The following is a 5,778-nucleotide window of genomic DNA, read 5'->3' as shown; positions in this document are numbered from 1 at the left end:
ACTGTTTGTTTTTGAAAACTTTAGTTATGGTTTGATAATGTGGTTATGTATGGTGCACAAACACTTGTATGCTTAAACTTGGTAATGATTTTTGGTTCCACTCGGGTGGTTAATGAAATGTGCATTTTGGTCAATTTATGACACGTATTTTGGTAATGTACTTTTGTTATAGTTTGGTTCTATTTATGTGCTTATATTTGACAATTGATACACATTTTTACACTTGAATATCATTTATATCATTAACAACATTGGAATTCATTACAAACATGATGAAGTCAACTTACAACAAAGTTATACCATTTTTACCCTGCATCACTTGATCAACAAAAACCCCCACATTTGTCTAACCCTATCCCTTACATAGACCAAATACTAAAGATAAAAATCACAAACATAAACCAGCTTGCACATAAATACATCTTTAACTTGAAACCTTCATCCTTCAATGCATCACATCTTGCCTCCAACATGTTGTTCCTGCTCAAAATGTAACGACCATAAAATTTAAGCCAAATTAAAACATTTTAATCCATTAAAAAACCATTAAGTTCATACATCTTGTTTTCAAAATAGTTTAAACATCAGAGTATCCCCCCAGAACCATATCACATAAATCATAAAACATGAGGAGCGGTACGATCACGCCTTCACCTTGCCACGATCTCTTGAAGTACCTGAAACAAAACACTGAACTGTAAGCCCAAAAGCTTAGTGAGTTACCCCCAAAATATCAACCACACATAAACATACTCATAACATAGCACAAATATAATAGCCATGCACATCGGGTCTACTGCCGGACTAGTTTGCCGCACCGGGCCTTCAGTCCACCTGGTCCACCCTCTGAGTCTAGCCATGTATAACGAGTCTACAGTGTGATTGGTCTGCCCGCACCGGGCCTTCAATCCATTTGGTCCACTCTCTGAGTCTACAGTATGACTGGTCCGCCCGCATCGGGCCTTCAGTCGGCCTGGTCCACTCTCTGAGCCTCGATACGTCTGGCCCGCCCTCTTGGGGCCTTCAGCCTATCCAGACTGCTCACTAGGCCTTTAGAATATCCGGTCCTCCCTGGGTATGTTGGCCTATAGCACAAAGCAGGACCCGCCTCAACCCAAACCCCCATCAAACAACCATGTGCACATAAAACAATTAATCACATAACAAATCCTTAACCAGACAATAGTCTATCAGATCACATAGCATATCAACATCCTAACCAGGATTCCGACCTAACCGGTCACTAGCATAACATTACCCTATATACCGGGTACCGACCTTAACCAGGTCACTAACATAACACCATCCTAAATACCAGGATGCAGATCTAGAAAAGCAATAACATAACAAACAATACCCGGATTTCCATCCGATAAAGGGCCGACCTTGGTGCCGTAGACCCTATTGATATAGTGAGGATAACTCACCTGTAATTGCCGACTGAGGATAACTCACCACAAAACACTACCAAAGAACCAATTCCATAAATACCAAAATTACCAAAATACCCTTGGGAGTCAAACTGGTCAACTGTTGGTCAAGGTCAAAGTCCTCAGTCAAAGTCAACCTTCCTGGTTGATTCTACTCGTAGAGTCACCCCGTCGACTCACCGAGTTCCCATACCCAGAAAACTCTCATTACACAACTTAACTCGCTGAGTCGCCCCAAGACTTGCCGAGTCCAACGATCTCTGAGTCCCATCCTGTTCGACTCATTGAGTCGCCAACCGACTCACTTAATCCAAGGCTTTAACCAAAAGAGGTTGGGTTCTGTGACCAGACTCGCCAAGTCCAAGGCAATCTTCAACAGACTTGCCGAGTTGTTCTTTCAACTCGCCGAGTCCATGCTTATGTTCATACAACTCGTCGAGTACGCCCATGTGACTCACCGAGTCTCTCCAGTTCTCAACCTATTCAGAAGCTATTCGAGCCATGCAGAGGCTCAAATCCATAGATCCACCCTTCTACAATCTAACCCTCACATAAAGTTGCAAACTTTACGTGAAACCATGGAGATTTAGGCCCAAAACACACTAGGGCTTGGGTTTTGGACAAAGGGGCTTCACCAACAACTCAGTGACTGAAACTTTATGACATTATGGACCATCACAAGCCTAGATCTGAAGTAGCAACCTCAGATCTAAGCCTCTAACTCAAAATAGCTCTTAAGCATACCAAAAATGCCCCAAAATTTCAAATGATAATAGATCTAGATGCAAAAGAACCCATGCAACAGATTATTACCTCCAATATAAGCTCCAACTGAAGTAGATCATGGATTTACACCACTCCTTTACAGTAAGCCTTTAATTCCTCAAGCTCTTTCCCACTAATTTCCTCTTCCAAGCTCCAATATCCTCAATAATGAAGCCTCACATGAAATTTGGGTTTTCTGGAACTCTCTGGGGGAATAAGAGGTTGGGAGAAGGACATAAAGTCCTTTAAATATGGTGCAAACCCTAAGATTAGGGTTTTTCTCATTCCAGCACCAACTCGTCGAGTCCAGCTTCCGACTCGGCGAGTTGGTCACTTAATTCGCGACCCAAACCCCTCCGACTCGGCGAGTAAGCGTACCTACTCGTCGATTCCCTTCTTCGAAGTTAGACTTTAAACCCTTAAATTATACTTCTGAAATTTGAAATGTTATACAAAAGTCCATTGCACTATTCCTGTAACATGTTGATACTTCTCACCAGCCCATTACATCTTCCTCCAACGTATTTATGTTTCTTAGAAGACCAAGTATGATGATTTTACTCCTAGCACACATAGGCAGGTCAACCCACCCGGTAAACCCACAAACATAATATTTAGTGGGGCAAGCATAAAACCTCCTTTCAGGATTCAGTGGTGTCCAAGACGTTTTCACCAAAGCGAGCTTTCCACAAAAAAACAAACCACCATTCTTCGATTGCAGGTCAGGAAGGAGAAATAGAAGAAAATAGTCGTTGGGGAAGAACAGTTAAGAACGTTTGGGAAGAAGATTCGTTGGGGAAGAAGCTGGGAATAGAAAATAATATATAAAGGAGGTTTTATTTTTCCGTATGCAAAAATGGTCCCTATAAGTAAAAAGACAGAAATACCCTCATGTGCAAGGCACATGTGGGAGTTAACAGATTCTTTTTAACGGGTGTTAAGTACAGGGACCATTCTCACAAACAAACCAGTCCAAAAGGACCACAAAACCAAAAAACTCGTGGTTTGGACCAAAACCCCAAAAAAATGCATACCACAGGGACCATTTTTGCAATTTTGTCTTTATTTTTATTTTGTAAGCTACTTTAACTCAACTTAATCTGGAAAATTAAAAGCAGGTGAACTTTTGAAAAAATCCAAAGTATTTTCAGCTGATGGCATTTTCAAGGATCTAATAACTTTGGATAACATAATTTATGTTTTGTTCACCTTTAGTCTTTTGAATTTATTTTCATCCATTTATTACCATTCAATTTTTTTAGATTGTTCACATTACGTCTTTATGACCGGTTGGTATAGGTTTTAGTCGGTTATAAAGATATAATGTGAACAAAACTTAAACTATGTGAACATTATACATCATTAACCCTTTTTACAATAGTTTATTCACATCACTAGAGAAACGGTTTTGTATTTTTGGAACCGGTCTCATTGTTTGATGAGTTTGTGTAATATTAGGTAGTTGGTCAAGTAATGGTTGACAAAGTCAATGATGCTCAATTGGAACTAGGGTGAACAATCTGTCTGAAATGAAGCCGAACCTGGTTTGGAACCGGAACCGGTTTAGACCAATAATCAGAACTGATTACCATACTAGTTAGACTACAACGGTTTCGGTTTCAGTGTCGATCTCAAAATTTGGTTAAATTGCTGGTTGGAATCGGTGCATGTTTTTATATAGTTGGTACAACTAGTTAATGCTTTGAACCAAATGATTAGAATAATACCAAATCAACCAACACAATTAACCCATTATATAAATAAATAAGATGTTTATAGAGTCTAAAACAAAGTGTAAACAGTAAACTCAAAGCTAAAATAACAAAATTAAACTTTGATATCATATGTTTATGGACTCATAACTCAATTAACATGTAACCAAATAAGGTGTTTATATAATCTAAAATGAAGTGCACACAACAAACTATGTGTTGAAAAAAAATCATGGCATTTTGACTTCAAAAGAAATAGTTATGACAGTTTAAAGAATATGAAAGATTAAGTATGACCAAGCTCAAATTGAGACACGTCTTATACAGGCTAGTAGAAATATGGTTCAATGGTAATATAGAAGATGACAGTAACTAGTATGTCATAAAGATGTAATGTCAACAGTCCAAACAAATTCAAAAGGATGTAATGTCAACAGTCCATAAGTTTAATAGTAATATGTGGACCAAAAAAAGTTAAGGGGCTAAATATTAACAAAACATAAACTGTATTACCTACACCAATCGATCATAGGTTGTAACGTTAATAATCCAAATAAGTTCAATAGTAATATCACTAATATGTGAGAAAAAAATGACTAAATATGAACAAAACTTAAAGTATGTTACACTTATAAGTCATTACATTCTAGTTTTAACATCAAAATAGTAGAGTTATTTTTAATTATTTTTGTCAAATTTGATGTTATATTAATTCTTTATATTAAAATGACATCAAAATTTTATTTTATGGATTATTTTAGTTACTTAAATTTTATTTTATTAATCTTAAAATTTATTAAACATGACTAGGTATATTTTAGATATAATAATTATTATTTATAATATTATATTATATATTAAATTGATATTAGCTAACAATAACTATAAAATTTAAACTTTATGTTTCGAAATTATTTAAAACTTCAAATACATTCAACAAAGAATAAATTAGAGAGTGTTTTTAATAATCTACATAAAACTGAAAATCTATATAATAGAGGGTATAATTTTTTCGTGCAACAAGTATGTAAAAAAAAAAAAAATAATGTTGGAAATAAATATAATTTGGAAAGATTCTCTGGTTGGAAGGTATTCATTTATAAAGGGTGTGTAACTAAATTAAAATGACCTTTATACAACTATACTCTAAATCTCGTGTTCTATATATTATGTATTTATTATTACATAAATTAACTATATCATCCCTTTAATGTGTTTTTGGCACTTATATAATAAGCAAAATATTTACCATATGTAGTTCTATATCCACCCAACACCCAACATATCACCGATTTTACTTAAAAAAATGCATTTTCATAAAAATATGAGAATAAACCGACATTAACCTTAAAGCTGTTTATGACTTTGATGATTAAACTCATGGGGCATCCATGTTTTCCTCTTATTCAACCTCCTTATCGTGCAAGTTCAAACATTCTCTTAATTAAAGTATACATGGGGTTTATATGATATAAATTTTATAAAATTATACATAAAGTTCAAAATTTTACATGCATCCCTATAAATCTGGAATAAAAGAAACAAAAGGAAAGATATTTATCTCAAACCTTGTGTTGAAGCTTTTTAGTGTTAACCTCTCAAAAATCTTTACTGTGATCTTCAGGTCAAAATGTAACACCAACAATCTCTAAAATCATAGAATATATACATAAGTACCTGAGACGAACTCATCTTTCTACTTTATTTGCCAATTTTCCATACACATGTTTAAAGTTTTGAGATCAACATCAATCTAGTTAAAAAACGTTTCATCATTTTTAATTGGAATAACATGATTGTAACTTGAAATGTAAACTAATAATTCTGTTATCCTATGTAACATCCCAAAATTTAGAGCCAAAATTTTTATT

The sequence above is a fragment of the Lactuca sativa genome, chromosome 4 (assembly GCF_002870075.4).
Source record: "Lactuca sativa cultivar Salinas chromosome 4, Lsat_Salinas_v11, whole genome shotgun sequence".
Lineage (NCBI taxonomy): Eukaryota > Viridiplantae > Streptophyta > Magnoliopsida > Asterales > Asteraceae > Lactuca > Lactuca sativa.
Note: the sequence above shows the minus strand (reverse complement) of the source record.